Source organism: Schistocerca cancellata, chromosome 2 (genome assembly GCF_023864275.1).
Source record: "Schistocerca cancellata isolate TAMUIC-IGC-003103 chromosome 2, iqSchCanc2.1, whole genome shotgun sequence".
Lineage (NCBI taxonomy): Eukaryota > Metazoa > Arthropoda > Insecta > Orthoptera > Acrididae > Schistocerca > Schistocerca cancellata.
Window position 1 is genome coordinate 613,964,168 of NC_064627.1, and position 27,993 is coordinate 613,992,160.

A 27,993-nucleotide genomic window follows, 5' to 3' on the forward strand; every position below is an offset into this window, starting at 1 on the left:
CGACCGCTACGATCGCAGGTTCGAATCCTGCCTCGGGCATGGATCTGTGTGATGTCCTTAGGTTAGTTAGGTTTAAGTAGGTATAAGTTAGGTTTAAGTAGTTCTAAGTTCTACGGGACTTATGACCACAGCAGTTGAGTTCCATAGTGCTCAGAGCCATTTGAAACTCTTCGCCCCCATGACAATACTGGATTTCTCTGCTGCCCATACCCAGCACAGTAGCCAGTCCGTTGTGGTGCGGCCGTCAAGTGCCTATTTGGTGGTAGCCCCCTGACAACACAGGTATGGCACTACTGGTGCCTGAGCTCTAAACTGCCAATGTACAACAAGGAGTAGATGCCTGTCTTCTGGGGGCATCAGGATTCCCAGCAACGTTCATCATGTCAGTTGGTCTTTGCTGTGGCTGGGTGGCGTCAGTGGGGAGAGCCTTTGATCGGAGTGGGTGACATCAAGGCAAATGACCTGCAATGAAATGGACTAAGTCATCCCTTGCTGGTGACTGCAGGGGCACCAGCAACCTCTAAGAAAGGCAAGATCGAATACAATGCTGACAGGTATGACCCTAAATCGTTACCATCCCTCACTACACCATGGTAGGAACGTAGACCTACAGAACAGAGAGAGCCATATTAACCTCGGTTTTTAGTCTGTAGCAGAACTGCTGGGGATTCCTTTCAGCCTACGAAGCCTCAGTTTTTCATTGAACATTTGGAGGATAAGATTGGAGAAATGATAGCGCTGTCCAGGATTTGAAACGGTGCAGTCTTGATTCAGAAAGCATCCCCAGCCCAATCCCGAGCTTGTGACAAGCTGGGTGATACTTCTGTTTCCGTCACTCTACATAAAAGCCACAGCTTGGTTCAGGGGATCATTTTCCATCGGGATCTCCTCTTGCAGTCTGAAGACGAGCTCCACGCCAATTTAAAACGGCGAGGTGTTCATTTCATTTGGCACGTTTACAGAGGAACCAAAGGCAACAGGGTTGCTACCAGTGCCTTCATGTTGGCCTTTGATGGTGATTCATTGCCTGAAGAGGTCAAGGTGATGGTTTACCATTGTGACGTTAAACCATACATCCTTCCCCCTATGCAGTGCTTTAAGTGCTGGAAATTTAGGCACATGTCATCCTGCTGCAATTCCAGTGCCACATGTCGAGACTGCAGACGTCCACTGCTTCATGTGCACTACTTAGACTTGCATCAACTGGGGAGAGTACCACTCCCTCTGCTGGCCAGACTGCCCAGTAATCCAAAAGCAGCAGAAAATCATGGAGTACAAACCATGGGCTGGTTGACCTACACAGAAGCTAAATTTAAATTTGAAAGGTTACATCCCATTCGGTTAACGTCGACATACGCTGCAGCTACATCACCATCGCCTCCCCAGTGGTTCCTCCCTCTGTGCCACGAACAGTGGGCCCTCTGGGCCACCAGAATACATCCACCCCCCTGGTGTTAGGGGGAACTTCCGCTGGTCCCAAAGCACCTACTTCTGGAGCAAGGTCACCCCAAATGCAGGGGACATCAGACCCGTCCCCCTTTCTGCAGAAGCAAAAGCCTCCTCCAGCTCCTCTAGTGCGAAAGGGGTCCTTTTGTGTCCTCTCTCCCAAGGTCTTCACGAATGCCACAGTGGTCACTCGCCAGTGGATCAAGGAGCCAAAAGCTGTTGGACCAAGGGCTTCATGGTCTTCCTCCATGCCTGAAGCTGCTTCAGAGAAATCTTCCCAGCAAGCCCCAAAAGCGAAGCGAGAGAGCAAGCAAACTGAGAAGAATTCTGCTAAGAAACAGGAACCTCTGGTGGCCCAACACCAACACTTCCTATCAATTCTAGATCTGAGGATGTGGTGGATATCTTAAAGTCCCCTGCAGACCTGGATCTCACTGATGCCTTACCCACCATAGAAATGGCTACAAATACTCAATCGGTGGCAGCAGGTGATCCTGAGGCATAACCAGCCTCCTTGTGCGCTTCATGCCCTCCCAGTCCCACGATAACATCATCCTCCAGTCGAATTGCGGCGGTTTTTTTCCGCAACCTGGCTGAGCTGTGGCAACTCTTAAGCTTTACACCAGCTCTGCGTCGGAGAATTACCGCCCCCAACCTTTCGCATTCTCAAACGGCGGATGGAAGGGAAAGTCCTCTCGTTCACTACATGCCACAATGAATTCTATAACGCCCCGTTTGCAGCGTGGGAGCACCTCTATGCCATTTCATGTTACCCCAACACAGCTTCTAGGTAAGATCGCATCCATAGTCAGATAATTAAACATCTCTCGTCTAACTACAAGCGACATCTCCTCGTGATTCTCAACCAGATCTGGTGCTATGGCGTCCTTCCATCGCACTGGCGAGCACCATGATACCAGTGCTCAAACCCGGGCAAAAACCCGTTTGATGTGGATAGCTATCGGCCCATTAACCACACCAACGTTCTTCGTAAGCTGCTGGAATGTATGGTGCTTCTGTGGTTGGGTTGGGTCCTGGAGTCACGTGGCCTACTTGCTCCGTGCCAGGGCGGTTTCCGCCTGGGCGCTCTACAACTGGTAATCTTGCGTCACGCGAGTCTGCCACCTGAGGAACCTTTTCCAGGCGCCAACACCTTGTTGCCGTCTTTTTTGGTTTGTGAAAAGTGTATTACACCACCTGGCGACATTATATCCTTGCCACATTATATGAGTGGGGTCTCTGAGGGCCACTCCTGATTTCTATCCAAAATTTCCTGTGGCTTCATACTTTCCGCGTCCAAGTTGGTGCCTCCCATAGTCCTCCCTGTATCCTAGAGAATGGGGTCCAGCAGGACTCTGTATTGAGTGTTCCTCTATTTTTAGTGGCCATGAACGGTCTAGCAACAGCTTTAGGACCGTCCGTCTCACCCTCTCTGTATACAAACGACTTTTGCATTTCATACTACTCCACCAGTTTTGGTTTTGCTGAGCGGCGCCTACAAGGAGCCATCCACAAGGCGGATTCATGGGGTCTAGCTCACGGCTTACAGTTTTCTGCTGCAAAGTCGTGTGTAATGCTCTTCTGTTCTTTCGGCGTTGTACTGTTAATCCTGAACCAGATTTGTAGGAATGGTTTTCGACGCCCGGTTGACTTGGCTTCCTCACCTTCGCCAGCTTAAGCGGAAGTGCTCGCAGCTCCTCAATGCCCTGCGCTGCCTGAGCATCAACAACTGGGGGCGCAGATCGCCCTAGGCTGCTGCAGCTCCACAGAGCCCTTGTTCAATCCCGCCTTGAGTATGGGAGTCTGGTTTATGGTTCGGCGGCGCCCTCAGCGTTGCGTTTACTCGGCCCTGTGCACCACCGTGACGTTCGAATAGCGTCAGGTGTCATAAGGACGAGGCCAGTGACCAGCACCCTGGTGGAGGCTGCAGTCCCTCCGTTGCAAGTCAGGCGTGTACAACTGCACTCCAGTTACGTTGCACACGTTCGTAGTTCTCCTGCGCACCCGAATTACAGTCTCCTTTTCCCACCCACGGCGGTTCATCACCCGCATCGGCAGCCCAGGTGAGAGCATACAATTTCAGTTCGAGTCCTATCCATTCCATCTGCACTGGAGTCCTTGCCTTTGCCACCTACACTCAAGGCCCATTATCGTACTCCTCCATTGTGTACACCCACGCCGCGGCTTCACCTGGACCTTTCACATGGCCCATAGGATTCAGTTCACCCTGCGGCTCTCTGCTGTCACTTCCTCTCGATTCTTGACATGTACCGAGGCCTTGAAGTGGTTTACACCGACACGTCGATGGCTGATGGTCACGTCGGCTTTGCGTATGTCCATGGAGGACAGATTAAATAGCATTCCTTGGCCGATGACTGCAGTGTTTTCACTTCAGAGCTGGAGGCTATATCCCGTGCTCTGCAGCACATCCGTTCATGCCCTGGGGAGTCGTTCTTCGGTGTACTGACTCCTTGAGCAGCCTAAAAGCTATCGAGCAGTGCTACCCTCGTCATCCTTTGGCAGTGAATATCCAGAAGCCCATGTATGCCCTGGAACGGTCCGGTGGTTCAGTAGTGTTTGTGTGGACCCCCAGACTGGTCGGAATCGCAGGCAACGAACTTGCTGACAGGTTGGCCAAACAGGCCACACGGCTTACGGATATGGGCCTTCCAATAACTGATCTGCGTTCGTGTTTACTCCGCCATGATTTTGTCTTTGGGAGACGGAATGGCATAGTCTAAGTACGCACAACAAACTGCATGCCATTAAGGAGACGACGAATTTGTGGCAGTCCTCCATGCGAGCCTCTGGCAGGGACTCTGTGGTTTCCTGCCGGTTCCGCATTTGCCACGCCTAGGCGACCCACGGCTACCTCCTGCGTCGTGAAGATCCGCCTGACTGTCGTTGTGGCGCCCAGTTGACAGTGGCAGATATTCTGATCCACTGTCCAACTTTGACTGCCCTGCGACGAAATCTTCTGTTCCCAGACTCGTTGCCACTAATTTTATCTGACGACGCTTCATCGGCTGATTTAGCTTTATGTTTTATTCGTGAAGGCAGGTTTTATCATTTGATCTAAGTTTTAGCGCATGTCCTTTGTCTCTCTGTGTCCTCCACGGTAGTGCTTTTAGGGTGGAGGCTTTAATGTGTTACAGAGTGACTGGCTTCTCCTTTTTATTCTCATGGCCAGCCAGCCATGCTAATCTGTTTTGTTGTTTTAATCTCTTCTACTTGTCTTTTGCGTTTTTGTGGTTTCCTTCTCCCCTTCTGTCTATTTAAGTGTTTGTTGACCTTCCGTCGTTTTTGTGGTTTTCTTTTGTCTCCGTTTTGTGTTGTCAGTCTCGCTTGTTTCATTCTCACCCTTGTGGCATTGTTTTATTCGGAACAAGGGACCAATGACCTAGCAGTTTGGTCCCTTGTCCCCTCTTTTAAACCAACCAACCAACCGTTCTCACTTGGGGTGGGGGGTGGGGGAGATACCTAATCTCATTCGATTATTCAGATGTAAATTTCACGAGGTTGTTTAAGCAATATAACTGTAGCAGTTCTTATTCTCTTATTTGTTCTTATACTTTCAAGTTCACCTGTGCTTTATAAGGACAGACGAAGTTAAGTATGATTAAAAAAATACTTTATGATGATGTGATATATGTTATTTAGTTTGTTTACAGTGTATTATTACTAAAAGAAACAATTTGTATTACAATTGAGCCTCAAATTTTTATGCTTGAAGAACAAGGTAAATAAATAAAAATGTAATAACAAAAGCTAACGTGGACACGTGTAAAGTGGAGACTGCTTTTGTACCAGGTTTCAGTCTCGCTGAAGGATACGTTTTTAACCGTTTCGCTGCCGAGCTACCAGCAGTCAGATCGAAAATCAGTCAATAAATTTAATGTACTTCATTTATGAGATGCCACATTTCCATATTACAGAACAGGAAGTAAACATAGAACGTTTCGAATTCCAGAATGAATAATATCTTACTAATCTGTGATGATGCAGGTACGCTGCTGTTACAGATACTTTATGTTTCATCGAAACAGACTTTCGTCGTAAGGATTTGGTGGTGATCTGAATTTCATGTGAATCAGTACAGTGGACATTTTAATGACGTTGTTCTTTCTTTTATTAGACATAAAAATAAACATAAAAAATTAATCACAAACGGTATATTCTGTCGTATTTTACAAAACAATCGGATGATACTCAGGTAATTTACCTGTTCCAAGCCTGTAGAAATCTACAGGGTCGTGGTTAAAGACGATGAAAAACCAGGTTTGAAGTGCTCTTCCGTCCAGAGGGAAATTTTACTGCCCCTTTCTCGTCGAGGAGTCTGAAAGGTCAAAATCTGAGAGCATAAGATCAGTAAAATAAGTGAGTGATGGTCGAATTTTCACACTCTTGGGTAGTTTTGGTAGTGAAATCGGCAAAGAACGTTAAGTAGGATAAAGTGGAGTAAAGTGGAGGAACCCAGAGTTTTCAATATGGCTGCTTGTCTCAGTGACAGTTTACAAACTAAAATTGAAACAAATAAGCCCTCGGCCACAATTTTTTAGTCTTATTAACCAGGTTTCATCACTTCTACGAGCATCTTCATCAGAATTTACACATTTAAAGTAGTGTATAACTTAAATATAAATCAATTAGGAAAAATTATATAAATAAGTGTAAGTACTGACTAACATATATGACAGAGACGGTACTTACATGTCACGTATAAAAGAAATAACAGGCCACAAAGTCTTTACTCACAAATTATTTAAAAGGAATGTGTGAAGGCGAGCCTCTAAGGGCTGCTCATACCTGTACAGCCACAGGTTGCTACAGACTGAGGCACCCGCGTTAATAAAAGCAGCAGGTGAACATGACATTGCAGTGCCATCTAGTAGACGCAGGTACAACATAGCTACTTAACATTCAAACGTAGACAGGTCAAATTTATAATAAATATTGTTCAGTACATAATGTAAAAGGCAACATTTCGTTTGACAGTGACAGGTAAAGTAACATTTTGTCTTCATCAGATCATAGATGTACAGTTTCGAGCATAAAAACGTCATTATAGAAAATACAGAAAGGGCTGAATGACACAACCTGTAGAAAACGATGTTACATGAAATACAGCCAATAAACCTTTTAATAAATGAATAATTAGGAGATGACTTAGATGGAAAAAAAACATTTCGATGAACTGCACGAGGAGATGCGCAATCAAATGTCAAGTATCGGCTTCATACCGTTGAAGAAATTTCTGTTACGCAACTGCAGCTGCTCATTGAGAATCAGGCCATCATTTCGAGACATGTGTTCAAAACTCTTTAATTCTTCGTGAAGATCTAATCTACGCCCTTTCATCTCGGTGTGCAAGATGTTAACATCGGAAATAGCTTTAGACGCGTGACCTGTAAGCAGAAAATGTTTGGCAAAAGACGATTTTTTGTGGCTAATGCATTTTTTCCAAAAAAGATGTTCTCTACATCTGGTTGTAAAGGCATGTCTTGATTGTCCTATATAGTAAGAAGAGCAGGTATTGCAGTAAATCATGAATTCCTTTTAAAGTTATTATCATATAATTTAGATTTGTATAATTTATATCCCCCTCGCCCCAATGAACCGTGGATCTTACCGTTAGCGGAGAGGCTTATGTGCCTCAGAGATACAGATCACTATACGGAAGGTGCAACCACAACGGAGGGGTATCTGTTGAGAGGCTAGACAAACGTGTGGCTCCTGAAGAGGGGCAACAGCCTTTTCAGTAGTTGCAGGGGCAACAGTCTGGATGATTGACTGATCTGGCCTTGTAACACTAACCAAAACCGCCTTGCTGTGCTGGTACAGCGAACGGCTGAAAGCAAGGGGAAATATTTCCCGAGGGCATGCAGCTTCACTGTATGGTTAAATGATGATGGCGTCCTCTTGAGTAATATATTCTGGAGGTAAGATATTCCCCCATTCGGATCTCCGGGCGGGGACTACTCAGAAGGACGTCTTTATCAGGAGAAAGAAAACTAGCGTTCTACGGATCGGAGCGTGGAATGTCAGATCACTTAATCGAGGAGCTAGGTTAGAAAATTTAGAAAGGGGAATGGATATATTAAGGTTAGATAGAGTGGGAATTAGTGAAGTTCGGTGGCATGTAGTACAAGACTTCTGGTCAGGTGAATTCAGGGTTATAAATACAAAATCAAATAGGGGTAATGTAGGAGTAGGTTTAATAATGAATAAAAAATAGGAGTGCGGGTAAGCTACTACAAAAACCATAGTGAATGAATTATTGTGGCTAAGATAGACACGAAGCCCACGCCTACCACAGTAGTACAAATTTGTATGCCAACTAGCTCCGCAGATCACGAAGAGATTGATGAAATGTATGATGATATAAAACAAATTATTCAGATAGTGAAGGAGACGAAAATTTAATAGTCTTGGGTGACTGGAATTCGATAGTAGGAAAAGGAAGAGAAGAAAAAGGAAGCTGATTATGGAGTGGGGGTAAGAAATGAAAGACGAAGCTGCCTGATAGAATTTTGCACAGAGCTAACAGGCTTGGTTCAAGAATTATGAAAAAACATTGTATACATGCAAGAGGCCTGTAGATACTCGTAGGTTTCAGACAGATTATATAATGGTAAGACGAGAGTTTTGAACTAGGTGTTAAACTGTAAGACATTTTCAGGGACAGATGTTGACTCAGACCACATTCTATTGGTTATGAACTGCAGAATAAATCTGAAGATACTGCAAAAAGGTGGAAATTACAGGAGATGGAACCAGGATAAACCGAAAGAACCAGAGGTTGTAGACAGTTTCAGGGAGAGCATTAGGGAACGATTGCCAGGACTAGGGGGATATATCAGAAGAAAAATAGGTAACTTTGCGGGATGAAATAGTGAAGGCAGCAGAGGATAAAGTAGGTGAAACGACGAGGGCTAGTAGAAATTCTTGGGTAACAGTAGATATATTTTTAGTAGATGAAAGGAGAAAATATAAAAATGTTGTAAATGAAGCAGGCAAAAAGAGATACAAACATCTCAAAAATGAGATCGACCGGAAGTGCGAAATAGATAAGCAGCGATGGCTAGAGATCAAATGTAAGGATGTCGAGGCAGATCTCATTAGGCGTAAGATAGATACTGCCTACAGGAAATTTAAAGAGACCATTGGAGAAAATAGAACCACCACTTGTATGAATATCAAGATCTCAGAAGGAAACCCAGTTCTAATCAAAGAAGGGAAAGCAGGAAGGTGGAACGAGTATATAGATGTTCTATTCAATGGCGATGTACTTGAGGACAATATTATGGAAATGAAAGTGGATGTAGATGAAGATGAAATGGGAGATATGATACTGCGTGAAGAGTTAGGCAGAGCACTGAAAGACCTAAGTCGAAAGAAGGCCCCGGGAATAGACAACATTCCATTAGAACCTGAAAGCCTTGGGAGAGACAGCTCTTACAAAACTCTACCATCTTTTGAGCAAGACGTATGAGACAGGAGAAATACACTCAGACTTCAAGAAGAATATAATAATTCCAATCCGGAAGAAAGCAAGTGTTGACAAATGTGAAAATTACCGAACTATCAGTTTAATAAGTCACAGCTGCAAAATACTAACGCGAATTCTTTACAAACGAATGAAATAACTGGTAGTAGCCGACCTCGGGGATGATCAGTTTGGATTACGTAGAAATATTGGAACACTTGAGGGAATACCTACCCTACGTCCTAAATTAGGAAATGAGACGCTTAAAGTGGTGAAACACTTTTGCTATTTGGGGAGCAAAATAACTGATGATGGTCGAAGAAGAGAAGATACGAAATGTAGACTGGCAGCAGCAAGGTAGGCGTTTCGGAAGAAGAGAAATTTGTTAACATCGTGTATAGATTTAAGTGTCAGGAAGCCGTTTCTAAAAGTGTTTGTATGGAGTGTAGCCATGTACTGAGGTGAAACACGGACAATAAATTGTTTAGACAAGAAGAGAATAGAAGCTTTCGAAATGTGGTGCTACAGAAGAATGCTGAAGATTAGATGGGTAGGTCACATAACTAATGGGGACAACAGAAATTTGTGGTACAACTTCACTAGAATAAGGGATCGGTTGGTAGGACATCTCCTGAGGCATCAAGGCATCACCGATTTAGTATTGCAGGGCAACGTGGAGGGTAAAAACCGTGGAGGGAGACCAAGAAATGAATACACTAAGCCGATTCAGAGGAATTTAGGTTGCAGTAGGTACTGATAGAAGAAGAAGCTTGCACAGGATAGAGTAGTATGGAGAGCTGTATCCAACCACTCTCTGGGCTGAAGACCACAACAACAACAAACCACAATTTATATTTAATTTCATATTTATTTATATTTATTAATATTTATATTTATATAATTTTTATTTATACAAGTTATTATTATATAATTCATAATCGATACGTTCTCCCTTAGAAAGTTTTGGCGTCTATAAGATTTTCTGCGATACCTGCTCTTCTCACTACACACGACAAACAGGACGTGCTTTAAAAACAAGATGTAATGAACACCTGTTAAGATAAAAGTTGTACTAGCCTCAAAAATTCGTCTTATGAGACCATGATTACATATCACGTGTCTAAAGTCATTTCTGATATCAACTTCTTGCACACCGAGAAGAAAGAGCGTAGATTAAATATTCTTGAAAAATTAGGGATTTTTAAACATATTTCTCCAAATGATAGCCTCATTCTCAATGAGCAGCTGCAGTTGCGTAACAAAAATTTCTTCAACGGTATAAAGCCGTTGCTTGACATTTAATTTCGGCTCTCCTCGTGCATTTCGCCGAAATGTTTTTTTCCATCTGTCGTTTCCTAATTTTTCATTTATTAAAAGGTTTATTGGTTGTATTTCATGTTATATCGTTTTTTTTTTTACAGATTGCGTCATTTAGCCCTTTCTGTATTTTCTGTAATGACGTTTTTATGCTTCAAACTGTACTTCTAAGATCTGATGTAGGCTAAATGTTACTTTATCTGTGACTGTTAGACCAAACATTGCCTTTTCCATCATGTACGGAACAATATTTATTATAATTTTCTCCTGTCTACATTTGAATGTTAAGTAGCTAAGTTGTACCTGTGGCTAGTAGATGGCGTTTTCTCTGCACTGTCATGTTCACCAGCCGTACTTGTTAGTGCGGCCGCCTCAGTCCGTTGCAACCTTTGGCTGTACAGGTATGAGCAACCCTTAGAGGTCAGTCCGGCTTTCGCCGCCGTGCAGTGCGAACGTGTTTTTGTTTCCGCCTGCGGAGCTCGCGAGCTCACTGTTGTTTACATTTCAGCGGGCGTCACTATGTGTGGCTTCCATGTACTAGAACCATGGCCAACCGTTTTAGGACATCAACACTACGATTCAACTTCTGCAACCGCTACACACCATCAAAGGCCTTGGAAGTAGAACGCTTCCTACGCGACGTTGCTAAGATCCCAGCTTCAGACATCTTCGGCATCCATTTGTCCATATTAAGCAGTACGGTGTACGTCAAAGTCGTCAGTGATGCGGTATGTGAAAGAATCCTTCGTGACGCCAGCCATGGATTACGCTTTTGCCACGCCGACGGCATTGTCGGAAATGTCGGAGCGGTCACTGTCGACCATGCCGGCTTAGGAATGCGCACCATAGGAGTTTTTGAAATCCCGGCGGCTTTCCGTCCCTATGGCACTGTACATGGCCACACTGACGAACGCTGGGCGTAATTCCAAACGTAACCCGTTCTTAACGGTGTATGACAGATCACCATTGTTCTCCATCGCCACGTGCCATCTTACCTGCAAACTAGCGGGTGCCGCGCGGTTGTCATATACGACGGCCAACCCAAGACCTGTTCCGGGTGCGACAAAGAAGGCCACCTCAGATCTGAGTGTCTTCAGCGACGAATCACCCAATTGCCAGCCGCTACCGTGGCACCTCCGGCTCCGACGACGGTTTTACCGATCAGCTACGCATCGGCGCTCTCTTCTCTTCCCACCGGCCGCCGCCCGTCGGATCATGTACCGGTGACCCTTCCAGATGCTACGGATACCACCAGGGCTGACAAGCCGCGCTCAAAGCCGGACGCTACTCCGGCGCCACTACCAACAGCGATAACTTCCGACCCTCACCCGCCCGATCATACGGACGCCCCTTTATTTGACGTTCCCGCGACGGCCTTCCTCTCAGAGTGACGTGACTCCCTTCTGTCTTCCGACACGGAGGGCCGAACCCGCAAACAACGTTCACCTAAGAGGCGCAAGAGGAGGCGCCGTACGGTCTCGGAACGAGAGGGATCACCTCCCCCTTAAGCTCCAGGGGCCGTCCGACCCGACGAGGCCTCAGAGAACGTGCACGACGATACGAATGACGACAACATGACGCCGACTGTGGCTGTGTCGATGCCTACTCTACTGGCTCGCCCAGGTGCTCCTGAACCAGAGGACTCCACTTTTGCGACTGCAACCGAGACGTCCTCCTCCCCTACGACTGAAGTGGAACGTACAACCAACACAACGACAGCGCCTTCAATGGTGCGGAGTGAGGGCGTCGATGAGGACCCGGACCACACGCTGGGGACAGAGTTACCCCAGACGGAAGCATCGTTACGCCGCTGACAACGCTGTCAGGTGGCGTACGGCACGGCTCGCCGTTGCCTCACCCCTCTTCATCCTCCGCCGGTATAGTTCCCCACCACGGTTTGGCGTCATATCCCCCAGCCTTTTCTTCCCTCCAACGTCCGGGCAAAATGGTTGTTGTTGTGGTCTTCAGTCCTGAGACTGGTTTGATGCAGCTCTCCATGCTACTCTATCCTGTGCAAGCTTCTTCATCTCCCAGTATCTACTGCAACCTACATCCTTCTGAATCTGCTCAGTGTATTCATCTCTTGGTCTCCCTCTACGATTTTTACCCTCCACACTGCCCTCCAATGCTAAATTTGTGATCCCTTGATGCCTCAAACCAACCGATCCCTTCTTTTAGTCAAGTTGTGCCACAAACTTCTCTTCTCCCCAATCCTATTCAATACCTCCTCATTAGTTACGTGATCTACCCACCTTATCTTCAGCATTCTTCTGTAGCACCACATTTCGAAAGCTTCTATTCTCTTCTTGTCCAAACTAGTTATCGTCCATGTTTCACTTCCATACATGGCTACACTCCATACAAATACTTTCAGAAACGACTTCCTGACACTTAAATCTATACTCGATGTTAACAAATTCCTCTTCTTGAGAAACGCTTTCCTTGCCATTGCCAGTCTACATTTTATATCCTCTCTACTTCGACCGTCATCAGTTATTTTGCTCCCCAAATAGCAAAACTCCTTTACTACTTCACGTGTCTCGTTTCCTAATCCAATTCTGTCAGCATCACCAGACTTAATTCGACTACATTCCATTATCCTCGTTTTCCTTTTGTTGATGTTCATCTTATACCCTCCTTTCAAGACACTGTCCATTCCGTTCAACTGCTCTTTCAAGTCCCTTGCTGTCTCTGACAGAATTACAATATCATCGCCGAACCTCAAAGTTTTTATTTCTTCTCCATGTATTTTAATACCTACTCCAAACTTTTCTTTTGTTTCGTTTATCGCTTGCTCAATATACCGATTGAATAGCATCGGGGAGAGGCTACAACCCTGTCTTACTCCTTTCCCAACCACTGCTTCCCTTTCATGCCCCTCGACTCTTATAACTGCCATCTGGTTTCTGTACAAACTGTAAATAGCCGTTCGCTCCCTGTATTTTACCCCTGCCACCTTCAGAATTTGAAAGAGAGTATTCCAGTTAACATTGTCAAAAGCTTTCTCTAAGTCTACAAATTCTAGAAATGTAGGTTTGCCTTTTCTTAATCTTTCTTCTAAGATAAGTCGTAAGGTCAGTATTGCCTCACGTGTTCCAACATTTCTACGGAATCCAAACTGATCTTCCCCGAGGTCGGCTTCTACCAGTTTTTCTATTCGTCTGTAAAGAATTCGCGTTAGTATTTTGCAGCTGTGACTTATTAAACTGATTGTTCGATAATTTTCACATCTGTCAACACCTGCTTTCTTTGGGATTGGAATTATTATATTCTTCTTGAAGTCTGAGGGTATTTCGCCTGTCTCATACATCGTGCTCACCAGATGGTAGAGTTTTGTCATAACTGGCTCTCCCGAGGCCATCAGTAGTTCAAATGGAATGTTGTCTACTCCCGGGGCCTTGTTTCAACTCAGGTCTTTCAGTGCTCTGTCAAACTCTTCACGCAGTATCTTATCTCCCATTTCGTCTTCATCTACATCCTCTTCCATTTCCATAATATTGTCCTCAAGTACATCGCCCTTGTATAAACCCTCTATATACTCCTTCCACCTTTCTGCCTTCCCTTCTTTGCTTAGAACTTGGTTGCCATCTGAGCTCTTGATATTCATAAAGTGGTTCTCTTTTCTCCAAAGGTCTCTTTAATTTTCCTGTAGGCAGTATCTATCTTACCCCTAGTGAGACAAGCCTCTACATCATTACATTTGTCCTCTAGCCATCCCTGCTTAGCCATTTTGCACTTCCTGTCGATATCATTTTTGAGACGTTTGTATTCCTTTTTGCCTGCTTCATTTACTGCATTTTTATATTTTCTCCTTTCACCAATTAAATTCAATATTTCTTCTGTTATCCAAGGATTTCTATTAGCCCTCGTCTTTTTACCTACTTGATCCTCTGCTGCCTTCACTACTTCATCCCTCAGAGCTACCCATTCTTCTTCTACTGGTTTTTTTCCACCATTCCTGTCAATTGTTCCCTTATGCTCTCCCTGAAACTCTCTACAACCTCTGGTTCTTTCAGTTTATCCAGGTCCCATCTCTTTAAATTCCCACCTTTTTGCAGTTTCTTCAGTTTCAGTCTGCAGTTCATAACCAATAGCTTGTGGTCAGAATCCACATCTGCCCCAGGAAATGTCTTACAATTTAAAACCTGGTTCCTAAATCTCTGTCTTACCATTATATAATCTATCTGATACCCCTTAGTATCTCCAGGATTCTTCCAGGTATACAGCCTTCTTTTATGATTCTTGAACCATGTGTTGGCTATGATTAAATTATGCTCTGTGCAAAATTCTACAAGGCGGCTTCCTCTTTCATTCCTTCCCCCCAATCCATATTCACCTACTATGTTTCCTTCTCTCCCTTTTCCTACTGACGAATTCCAGTCACCCATGACTATTAAATTTTCGTCTCCCTTCACTACCTGAATAATTTCTTTTATCTCGTCATACATTTCATCTATTTCTTCATCCTCTGCAGAGGTTGTTGGCATATAAACTTGTACTACTGTAGTAGGCATGGGCTTTGTGTCTATCTTGGCCACAATTATGCGTTCACTATGCTGTTTGTAGTAGCTAACCCGCACTCCTATTTTTTTATTCATTATTAAACCTACTCCGGCATTACCCCTATTTGATTTTGTATTTATAACACTGTAATCACCTGACCAAAAGTCTTGTTCCTCCTGCCACCGAACTTCACTAATTCCCACTATATCTAACTTTAACCTATCCATTTCCCTTTTTAAATTTTCTAACCTAACTGCCCGATTAAGGGATCTGACATTCCACGCTCCGATCCGTAGAACGCCAGTTTTCTTTTTCCTGATAACGACGTCCTCCTGAGTAGTCCCCGCCCGGAGATCCGAATGGGGGACTATTTTACCTCCGGAATATTTTACCCAAGAGGACGCCATCATCATTTAATCATACAGTAGAGCTGCATGTCCTCGGGAAATATTACGGCTGTAGTTTCCCCTTGCTTTCAGCCGTTCGCAGTACCAGCACAGCAAGGCCGTTTTGGTTAATGTTACAAGGCCAGATCAGTCAATCATCCAGACTGTTGCCCCTGCAACTACTGAAAAGGCTGCTGCCCCTCTTCAGGAACCACATGTTTGTCTGGCTTCTCAACAGATACTCCTCCGTTGTGGTTGCACCTACGGTACGGCCATCTGTATCGCTGAGGCACGCAAGCCTCCCCACCAACGGCAAGGTCCATGGTTCATGGGGTACCAAGTCGCAAATGAAAAATTTGCCACATATCAAAGTCTTCACGCCATCGGACTAACGGACTCCCCACTTTGTTTCATTTGCCACCTCATGGATGACGATGTCCGTCAACTGACTTGTGCTGCCACCAGTGACGTCTGGAAACTTGCACGACAGTTTGTTGCCTGTTACCTTCGCGTTCAGCCGGACTCGATTGACCCATCCATCTTGAGAATACTTATTTCCCCGCCACCAAAAATCATGCGATGGTATGGGTTAAGATATGGACGATCACCTAAATGTATAATGATGGCGACAAATCACGCCTTGATTTCTGGCAGTACTTACAAACCGACCACAGTGAAGACGAACGCCGACCGCGCTACCGCGCCTTCTTCGCCAATTACCTACATGCGATCCTTATGTCACCCTCTCTCAGTTGGATAGTGCCACACGCCGACAGCACTCTCACCCCCCCCCCCTCCTGACCAGTGGAGTAGGCGCATGGACACGCGCCGCCTTTCTTTTATGCACTATACCAGAACACACTGGTTTTTCCCTCACTCCACTGTATATTGCTTCACACCTCTTAGATTACATCAGTATTGTTATTCTTTTTTTCCTACAGCTTGTTCACAAAAAAAAATCAATTGTTCACCTTGTACGCGTATAATGTCTTGTGTTATTTTCGCCGGAAGGATGGCATTTCTGTTGCATTTATTTTTGTACCAATAAAGATCTTTGTTCAATTACCCTGTTCCTGCTAAAAAAAATAACAATAATAAAATTAAATTAAAATAAATCGAAAAGCTACTTGGAGGGAGTGATTCAGGGCCTGGAGGGGGGAGACATCCCGGCCAGGCCTCGAGTTCCGACCCCTGCCCGCCTTGTCTCCACCTACTCATAACTGAACACTCTTATTACTATAAAAATAAGTGTTAAAAAAAAGAGATGGATAGAGCGTCTGCCATGTAAGCAGGAGATCCCAGGTTCGAGTTCCCGTCGGGGCACACATTTTCTGTTGTCCACATCGAGGTATATCAACAGCACCTGTCAGCAGCTGAGGTTTTCAGTTACTCATAATTTAAACTGTACATTTGTAATTGCTTGGGTCTTACTCTCAAACCATTTAAACTTTTCATATAGGCAACCCGAACACCTTTCGTCAACTATCTATGAATTGTCATTGTTTGCGAGCAAAGGAAATGAAAAAATCTTCCTAGACCACGCCCGACCACCTAAGGTGTTCTCCATTCGCTACTTTACGGCGCCAATTGCGGCAGTTAACTGTACTTCATCGACTGCAGAAATAGCTTTTCACGCGAATTAATACATGAGAAATTATGTAAAATGGAGGTAAGAAAAAACAGTTTGTCGTCAATGAAACTTTATAAATTATACCAATACTTACCAGCAACAAGCAACAGAGCAGCCTTCACTGTACTCGACAAAAACTACTACTGCTCTCTGCGTTGTATTTTCATTTATATATGTTTATACATCCGATGGCATCATCGAATGTTATCGTTAAGTTCCCTTCGCACTTCACGTTCCGTGAACTGTGGTTGCAGAAAATAGCAGCAAATTGACTTTCCTTCTACTTGAAAGAATGTGTTATTGTTCGCGGTGTCTAATTATAATCAACATTACAACTACAGCATTCTATAAAATTTTTTACTATTCTGGGTCATTTAGTTTGCTTCTTATTTCCCTTCCTTTTTTTGCGTTGTATGTCACTGTAGTGATTCAAATGGCCCTGAGCACTATGCGACTTAACTTCTGAGGTCATCTGTCGCCTAGAACTCAGAACTAAATAAACCTAACTAACCTAAGGACATCACACACATCCATGCCCGAGGCAGGATTCGAACCTGCGACCGTAGCGGTCGCTTGGTTACAGACTGTAGAGCTCAGAACCGCACGGCACTCAGGCCGGCGTGTCACACTAGACAGGTGCGCAGGGAAATTAACTGCCACGGCTCAGCAACACAATTGAGTTGATATTTTCACACACGTCTTAGGGGTGGTACTTGCCGAATCCTCAATGAGAAGACAAATTTCTACTAAAGCGACTTTCTAGAAATTACTGGTAATACATTTTAACAGTAGTACAACTCAATTTAGGCACAGGCGCGAAAGTAATATTTTTTTCTCTGAATAAAGCCTATCTTTTAATGTACTACGGCTCGAATCCTAATGAAAGGAGGTGAACAGAAGTCAGTGATCGTTTATACCATTCACCGTCCAGTCTAAAGAGCTTTCCATTTTGAAGAGGAAACTCTTGTGCCTGGAGCATTTTATACCTAGGAATTTATGAGCCTACATACTAGAGTCTAGTTACCAATCTTAAAATCACATGAGGGAGTGTACTCTAGAGACTACCTCAGCAGTTTCCTCGATATTGTAAATTTTTTTTTGTTTCAGTCCCGTATAATATATTAAGTCTATTTGAAATATATGGTTAATTCTTTAGTTACAGACTATTATACCAAGTTATCCATATACAAGGTGAGTCACCTAACATTACCGCTGGATATATTTCGTAAACCACATCAAATCCTGACGAATAGATTCCACAGACGAACGTGAGGAGAGGGGCTAGTGTAATTGGTTAATACAAACCATAAAAAAATGCATGTAAGTATGATTTTTAACACAAACCTACGTTTTTTTTTAAATGGAACCCCGTTAGTTTTGTTAGCACATCTGAACACATAAACAAATACGTAATGAGTGCCGTTTGTTGCATTGTAAAATGTTAATTACATCCGGAGATATTGTAACCTAAATTTGACGCTTGAGTACCTCTCCCCCGCTGTTCGATCGTGTGTATCGGAGAGCACCGAATTACGTAGGGATCCAAAGGGAACGGTGATGGACCTTAGGTACAGAAGAGACTGGAACAGCACATTACGTCCACATGCTAACACCTTTTTATTGGTCTTTTCCACTAACGCACATGTACATTACCACTAGGGGTGAGATACACGTACACACGTGGTTTCCGATTTCAATTACGGAGTGGAATAGAGTGTGTCCCGACATGTCAGGCCAATAGATGTTCAATGTGGTGGCCATCATTTGCTGCACACAATTGCAATCTCTGGTGTAATGAATGTTGTACACTCCTCAGTACATCTGGTGTAATGTCGCCGCAGGCTGCCACAATACGTTGTCTCAAATCCTCTGGGGTTGCAGGCACATCACGGTTCACATTCTCCTTTAACGTACCCCACAGAAAGAAGTCCAGAGGTGTAAGATCAGGAGAACGGGCTGGCCAATTTATGCGTCCTCCACGTCCTATGAAGCGCCCGTCGAACATCCTGTCAAGGGTCAGCCTAGTGTTGATTGGGAAATGTGCAGGTGCACCATCATGCTGATACCACATACGTCGACGCGTTTCCAGTGAGACATTTTCGAGCAACGTTGGCAGATCATTCTGTAGAAACGCGATGTATGTTGCCGCTGTTTGGGCCTCTGCAGTGAAGTGAGGACCAATGAGGTGGTCGCCAATCATTCCGCACCATACATTTACAGTCCACGGTCGCTGTCGCTCTACCTGTCTGGGCCAGCGAGGTTTGTCCACGGACCAGTAATGCATGTACCATAGATTCACTGTCCCGTGGCTCGTGAAACCCGCTTCATCGGTAAACAGGTAGAACTGCAACGCATTCTCTGTTAATGCCCATTGACAGAATTTCACTCGATGATTAAAGTCATCACCATGTAATTGCTTATGTAGCGACACATGAAAGGGTGAAAGCGGTGACGATGCAGTATGCGCATGACACTACTTTGACTCAGTCCACCGGCTCTCGAAATGTCCCTTGTACTCATGTGTGGGTTCATGGCAACAGCAGCCAACACACCAACTCCAACCGCTTCTCCTGTGACGGTCCTGTTACGGACCCGTTTACGTCCTACGACCATACCTGTTGCATACAGTTGGCGGTAGATGTTTTGCAATGTGCGACACGTTGGATGCTCTCTGTCCGGGTACCGTTCTGCATACACCCTGCAGGCTTCAGCTGCATTTCGCCACTGATGAGTATCGTCTCCGCCTTTTCAGAGTTCGAATACACCATGGCCACAGTTCCTACAACACTACACTATCACAGACGTCTGGTGACACGGTGTACTACAGTTGGTCTGCGTGCGGAGACGAATGCAGAATAACAATAGCAGCAAGCGCTACATGCGTACACTGCGACAGCTAGACCAAACCACAACAGTGCACTACAGCCACACTCATAAACACGGTCGTCATCGTAAACATTTCCCTGCTGGTGCTGCTCGCCGACCGTGGCCCGTGTTTGTTACAACACGCAACTGAACGTCGGAGGTTTCAAGCGTCAACTTTAGGTTACAATATCTCCGGATGTAATTAACTTTTTACAATGCAACAAATGGCACTGATTACGTATTTGTTTATATGTTCAGATGTGCTAACAAAACTAACGTGGCTCCATTTAAAAAAAAATACGTTTGTGTTAAAAAACATACTTCCGTGCATTTTTGTATGGTTTGTATTAAACAATTACACTAGCCCCTCTCCTCACGTTCGCTCTGTGGAATCGGTTCGTCAGTATTTGATGTGGTTCACAAAATATATCCAGCTGTAACGTTAGGTGACTCACCCTGTATATTGCACTGGATAAAATTTGAGAGTGCTATATGGTACGGGCACGTAAAATTCCCCTCCTTAAAAGATCATATTCTGTGTAACGGTTAAGAAACCGACACATTCTGTAGACAGACTAGGCTTGCATTATTTGACAGGATTTAGTCTAGGTACACAATTCAACACCAAAATGGCAGATATCTGTTGAAACTCTGGAGAAAGAGCACGTAACGACTCTTAGGAAAGACATCCTATTTAAAGTATGGACCGTTACCGAAAGCTTCTTCGGTCGTGCACCTTAATAAGAAATAATATAACAGTAAACAGCGCTGTGATTTGGAAAATGGGAAAACCTTCAATCTGGTGGAGTAAATTTTGTAAGGAAATATTTTAAAGATCAAATACCCAGCTGGTCAAAAGAGAAAGTGTTTAAATTATTTCGAATTACTACCGTGTCCTCTAACCTTCTGGTAGAGGAAAAGTCACACATGGAACGACTTACAGAGAGAGAGCCGATGCTTCACATCTCACAACCAGCTCCGCTGAGGTAAACATACGTACTTAACATGAGAAATATTTAATTGTTTTGGTTTTTAGTGTAAATGGCATATTAGTTATATATGTAGTACACTTTCACGTGGAAGTAAATTATGTAAGATTGTCCTTAGAAAAATGAAGTGAAATAATTTTTTTAAATGCCTTGAAACATGCATTTTTCAAAAATAGACATAATGTCAGGTGGGATACCGCAGTCACTGGTTATAAATTGTTACTTATATTTCGTCTTGATTCCAAAAATGTTTAATTACAAGACCGCTTTCGGTTCCTCTAGAGCCATCATCACATCTGCAAATTTCGGTTACAGGAGTAACTCGTCTATACACAGCAACTTTCACATGCTGCGTCCTGTTACCGAAAAAATAAGTGGACAGATATATCAACAAAAGTGAGCTCTGCGAACACTCCTGAAGAGGTCTTGTTAGTTACTGTTGGTACAACAAATGTCAGACACTCCCTTTCCTACAAAGCACTCGTACATCTGTTCCTGCATCCCCTGCATAACATGAACAGGAAGTCACAAATGTAGTCTTCCTTTGACTACATTCCCATTAACAGTATAGTATCCATTTTATTGATGAGCTTTTAATTGCTTCATTTTCGCCTTGTTCGTAAACATAGTGATGGACTTCTTTTGTACTTTTTACTAACAAGGGACATCTTTGGCAACGAAATTTCGGAACCGCAGTAAACCATGTATAAAATAGAGAGAAACAGAGAGAAATAAAGTAAGATGATGTAAGTGAAAGGTAAATAGGGAACTGGAAGAATATTAACACGTAATTCAGTGACGTCAGTGTAACATGCACTTTCAGTCAACAATGCAAAAATACTCTGCCTAAAGTAATCATATAGCTCAAAACACACTTATCCTACACACCTGATAGTGCTTATACTAATCCTCATTCTGCAAATGCGGAAGTGGTTAAAACAATGTGGACGAGAACAAAGTCATCATCTCACAAAATCCACGTTTCTGTATTCAAAATTCCTTCCATATATTATCAGTCCTACAAACAACGGCACATTAATTACATTTTTAAATAATAATGTAGGTATATCAGTATCATAACAGGCCATTCACCAAGTATAGTGCAAAATATGCATATATTCTGTTGGAGAAACTTGATTGTACATGACAGAGCGAAGTGTATAATGACAAACTTATGTGATTCTTCACTTATGTTTGGAACGGTGTAGTCTTACATAATCAGCAACCCTTCTGATGTAGAGATTATATTGCCGAAAGATGTAACCGCCAAGAGATGTTATTGTTTAGTGGATTTTAGTGGAATATCTTCAGCATAACATCTATGCTTGGAAAACTTGCACCTAGACGAGTACGATGCATGTACCCACACCATCAATTATGCAGCAACACCTTCTTTTCACTTGCTGCGTGTTCACCAAGAACTCAAGTTAGAAATCGTTTCATGTTGTTCTTTAGGCGTTGTTCTACTTTTGTTTGCCTCCGCTTCAATGTTACGTGGGCAGGTTGTTTCAAGTTCCTTTTAAATATATGGGGCAACAGTGGCTGTAGCCTTTTGAAAACAGATGTATAAGTTGTTTGCTAGTCAATCAGTCATTGATAAAGTGACATCTATTGTGCAGCTTGGGTACAGCTATGTACAAACTACAATACTTTAGCTGTAGTTTTCTTTCCTCTGTGGGACAGTGATGTTGATGAAGACATTTCGTACTGGAATTGGCTCTGGTCACTGCTCGATACATTTTCTCTGCGCACACTCTGCTCTGTCATAAACATGTTCACTTCTTCAACAAACTTTGTGCCACCTGATGTGTACCATTATCGTCTTCTTTGTTCAAAATGGTTCAAATGGCTCTGAGCACTATGGGACTTAACATCTATGGTCATCAGTCCCTAGAACTTAGAACTACTTAAACCTAACTAACCTAAGGACATCACACAACACCCAGTCATCACGAGGCGGAAAAAATCCCTGACCCGTCGTCTTCTTTGTATTTCCATTTGACAAATGTAGTAAAATTCTTAAATGAAATGCGATACTCAGCTTTAAGATTGTCGATAAATTAATTCGAAGCTTTGAAATTGTCCAAGTCACCCATTTTAGACGCTTCTAGTGCCCACATCTGCAGATGCCAACAGTGAACTGTAAATCCACACGACCTCCCTCTATCTAATTGTGATACCACATGCTCTTTCAGAGCTTGTACTGTTTTCTTTCAAATGATCTCCTGCTGCCTTTCACTAGACACACAATTTACAGTAAATGAATAATTTGATTTACTTTTAATGTCCTTATAGTGTCTGATTAGTTTGCTAAAGGAATTGAAGCCACGACTGCCACAGCCTTCATCAGTATTTTCTAGTAGGTTGTCATCAATATCTTCCAGTAAACTGGATTTCGACGGTTTGCATGTAGATAGGTCGTACTCACTTAGACTGGACTGTTGCTGCTGCCCTGGAGATGAACGTCGTGTACTGATTGGACAATCACCTTCAGCTTCAGGCCAGGTTCTTCCTGTTCTTCCAAATCAGGATCCCTATCTTCATATTTTAATGTTTAACGTCATTAAATCACACCCAGTAGATCTGTACAGGTGAGGAATCGTTAAATTACTTAACTTATTCAGAATTTTTAGGTTTAATGCTGATATTTAATGGTGTGTGGAATAAAATAATGGTCAACGCCATAAATATATATATATTGCACTAATTCAAATGAAATTCATGTCATTACGATAGTCATCAAATGAAAGTCGATTTTAGTAATATATAAAGTATCTGTAAGAACAGCTTACCTGCATTAGATTCAATTACTAAGGTATTGTTCATTCTGGATACTGAAACAAACTGTGTTTACTTGCTGTCCCATGTCACAATGAAGTGGTACGGTAATGTGGCATGCCATAAGTGAAATTAATAAAAATTCCATATTGATTTTCAATTTAATTTCTTTTACATATGACACAAAATGGATAAAAGTGTATCCTCCACCGAGACAGGACCAAAGCAGGCACCCTTCCCTGGCAACCAAGTTACTCGTGGCTAGCGAAATTTTGCAGCATTGTGCTCTACCTTAGGCCTCCACTCGTGGCTCTGAAGGATAGTCTCACAACGTAAACACGAGCTTTATCGCAGTTTCCAAGTCAAATGATATCCGTGGGCTCATAACCATAAGTTGATAACGTTATTTCACACATTATGTGAAAATCACTCATATTATTTGATGCAAATCAAACAAAAATATCAAGTGACATTTGTAGGCTAATTCTGTGTCATCCAGGAAGTAACCCGTTGGTCACACGATTGCCAACAATATCCTGCACTCCTGTCCAGAATTAGTTAATCTCCACCGACCTGAAATCAAACTTTTAACTAAAAGAATTGGAAAATTCGTAAAATTTCACATTTTAGCACCGCTAAGAGACATATAATTTGAAAAAAAGTGTCATTAAATAACTGGCCTACTGACCTACACTTCATGTATTGTATGTGTTACAGCAGGTCCCTATCAAGTAAAAGTACCTGTAGCCTGTGTATCAAATATGATACATTATGTCTCCATGATACTACAACACTCAAATACAAAACATCCTTATTTGCTGAAGTTTATTGGAATTTTAGAGAATTTTATGTTAGAAAAATCAATTAACAGAAATCAGGGCTTCTATACATCACTTATTTGTTCTTTCAATGCATTTTATTCAACTGACATGCACATTACGCTATGTAAAAATGTCGAAAGAGAGTCATTTTAGAGACTAAATTTTGCAGCACAGTTTTCATTGCATATTCTTGTGTTATAATATATGTGATACGTATATATGACGATTACGGAACATAAGACTGTTACTTCCACCTCCAAGCTGCCTCATATTGTGTGGAAATGTTTTAAGGAATACCTTTTTAAAGTGAAATACAGGAACGCATTACATATCTGGTATGTTACGAACTTATGACAGGAGCAACCTTGCATGTTACATCCAGATCTGCATTTTTTCTCCCAGCGTAAATTTTTCGTAAATGGAATGGATGCTCGTAGGATGGCTTGTATTGGTTTACGCTTCTTCTATTCGTATCATTCTCTGTCTTCCGACATATTTGGTTCGATGGGTTCCTGTAGCCCCTCCAGAATTTCTGAATGTATCAAACCTAAAAACCAAGCACACTTACATTCGGCGTTCTCTAACTACCTGCAAAATGAATCAGACAAGTGGAAATATTGTCTTAATAATTTTTGTACTTTCGCAGTTTTTCTGAAACATACATCACTCAAGTATGAGATGGAGCATTTAACTGAAGTATCGGAACGCACCTTGATAAAGTTAATGGGACCACCTCATACTTGAGCGATGTATGTTTCACAGTAACAGCAGAATTGCTGAGACTAATAAGACAGGATTATCACTTGTCAGGTGTGATATGTAAATAGTTAGAGAACGGCGATCCTAATCCAACAAATCTGACGTTAAGATTTAAATGTTCTGTGTAGATAAAAGACACAGTTATATTACGTCACCACCAATTTTTATTTTTGGCGACATCATAGATTTACTGTGTGTAATCAAACAATCTTTGTTAGTCACGTTTTCGATCAGTGGATATTTGTGTTAATTATCAACTGATTTTGTCTTGTATTGTGTGTGCTTGCGAATGCGGCAGTGTGTACGAGTTGGTGAAGTGCATCATCATCATTTAAGACTGATAATGCCTATCAGCGTTCCGTCTGGAGCATAGTCCCCCTTATTGAATTCCTCCATGATCCCCTACTCAGTGCTAACATTGGTGCCTCTTCTGATGTTAAGCCTATTACTTCAAAATCAATCTTAACCGAATCCAGGTACCTTGTCCCTGGTCTATCCCGACTCCTCCTACACTCTACTGGTGAACCCATGAGTCTCTTGGGTAACCTTGCTTCTCCCATGCGTGTAACATGACCCCACCATCTAAGCCTGTTCGTCCTGACTGCTACATCTATTGAGTTCATACCCAGTTTTTCTTTGATTTCCTCATTGTGGACACCCTCCTGCCATTGTTCCCATCTACTAGTACCTGCAATCATCCTTGCTACTTTCATAACCGTAACGTCACCATATTGATAAGGTAACGTGAAACCACCCAGCTTTCGCTCCCATACAACACAGTTGGTCGAAAGATTGAACGGTGCACAGATAACTTATTCTTGGTACTGGCTTCCTTTTTGCAGTAGAGAGTAGATCGTTGCTAGGCGCTCACTGCATTAGCTTAGCTACACCTCGCTTCCAGTTCTTTCACTATTTTGCCATCTTGTGAGAATATGAATCCTAAGTACTTGAAACCGTCCACCTGTTCTAACTTTGTTCCTTTTGTTTGTCACTCAATCCGTTTATGTCTCTTTCCCACTGACATTACTTTCGTTTTGGAGATACTAATACTCATACCACAGTTCTTACATTTCTGATCTAGCTTTGAAATATTACTTTGGAAACTTTCAATCGAATCTGCCATCACAAGTATGTCATCCACATATGCGAGACTGCTTATTTTGTGTTAACATACCTTAATCTCACCCAGCCAATCTATTGTTTTCAGCATATAATCCATAAATAGTATGAACAACAGTAGACAAGGTTGCAGCCTTGTCTTACCCCTGAAACTACTCTGAACAATGAGCTCAATTTACCGTTAACTCTAACTGCTGCCTGACTATCTATGTAAAGACCTTCAATTGCTTGAAAAAGTTTGCCTCCTATTCCATAATCTCGTAGAACAGACAATAACTTCCTCCTAGAAACCTGGTCATATGCCTTTTTAGATATATAAAGCATAGATACAATTCCCTGTTCCACTCGTAACACTTCTCCATTATTTGCTGTAAGCTAAAGATCTGGTCCTGACAACCTCTATGAGGCCTAAACCCACATTGATTTTTATCCAATATGTCCTCAGCTAATACTCGCACTTCCCTTTCAACAATACCTGAGAAGATTTTACCCACAACGCTGATTAAAGAGATACCTCTGTAGTTGTTATAATCTTTTCTATTTCCATGTTTAGAGATTGGTGTGATTACTGCTTTCGTGCAGTCTGATGGAACCTGTCCCGTCTCCCACGCCATTTCAATTATCCTGTGTAGCCATTTAAGACCTGACATTCCAGTGTATTTGATGAGTTCCGACTTAATTTCATCCATCCCAGCCGCTTTAATTCACTGCAATCTATTGCCCATTTTCTCCACTTCCTCACATGTGATCCTATTTTCATCATCATTCCGATTCTATTGTACATGAAATCTGACTGAAACGTTAATGATCGTATTTTCACCTACATTGAGCAACTCTTCAAAATATGCGCTCCACCTGGCCAAGGCATCAACAGGATTCAGCAGCAGTTTTCCTGACCTGTCCAAAATACTGGTCATTTACTTCTTACCTCACTTTCGAAGACTGCTAATTACACTCCAGAATGGTTTTCCAGATGCTTGACACAAAATTCCAACCTGTTTCCAAAGTCTTCCCAAGATTTGTTCTTGGATGCTGCAATTATCTGTTTGGCGTTGTTTCTATCTTCAACATAACTTTCTCTTTCTACCTGGGTTCTGGTATGTAGCCATTTTTGATACGCCTTCTTTATCCTTTTACAGGCTACCTTGACTGTGTCACCCCACCAAGCTGTTTGCTTCATCCTACACTACTGTTCGAAGACATTCTTTAGCCACTTCTAGTACTGTGTCCCTGTACCTTACCCATTCCTTTTCCAATGACTGTAATTGACTACATTCTACTAACTGGTACCTTTCTGAGATCACTGTTATGTACTTCTGCCCGATTTCTTATCCTGAAGTTTCTCCACTCTTATCCTCCCACATATGGACCTGACCTCCTGCACTTTCGGCCTCACAATACCAATTTCACTGTAGAAGTGCATCGTCCATCAAATATTTTAATTACGTTATTGACGGCTGACGGTTATGGGTGTTTCAAGGAATGTGTTTTTCTTTTAAAGTACATTGGAGAGTTAGAATAAATTGTTTAAATCGTGGCAGTACATAGAACTTTCTTGTTCTATGGTGTTAAAAGTATGTCTACCTGCCAAATATGTAATGTTGCTATAAGGAGTTTGTCGATTAGAGAAGGCCACTTTATTCATACAGAGTTCTATTTGAGAGCTAACTTTTTTCCATGTCTGGCTGCACCACCACCAGAAGGCAGGAAGAGGGTATATTGACCGATTGACTTAATTTCTGTTAAAAATTTGAAATGAAAGAGACATTCCGCTCAGCTTACTATTTGACAGCAACATCCTGCCCTCCACTCAACAAACACATTACATTAATATTAAAAAAGAAGAAATTCCTCCAGCTGTATTTAAGGTGTGTATTTTATTTAGAGTTACTAC

At 42.7% G+C, this 27,993-nt stretch overlaps 1 protein-coding gene across 5 annotated transcripts in view; it reads right to left on the reverse strand.

The window, feature by feature from the left end:
- Nucleotides 1–27,993, reverse strand: part of LOC126162273 (uncharacterized) — a 321,006-nt gene that overhangs the window by 182,433 nt on the left and 110,580 nt on the right. Inside the window, exon 1 of one of the 5 annotated variants that reach the window (XR_007535047.1) lies at nt 16,863–16,900. The exons of the other annotated variants lie outside the window; for them this stretch is intronic. The gene's annotated coding sequence lies outside the window, so the exon portion shown is untranslated. Of the gene's footprint in view, nt 1–16,862; nt 16,901–27,993 lie in introns of those variants that run through there. 5 annotated transcript variants of the gene reach the window in all.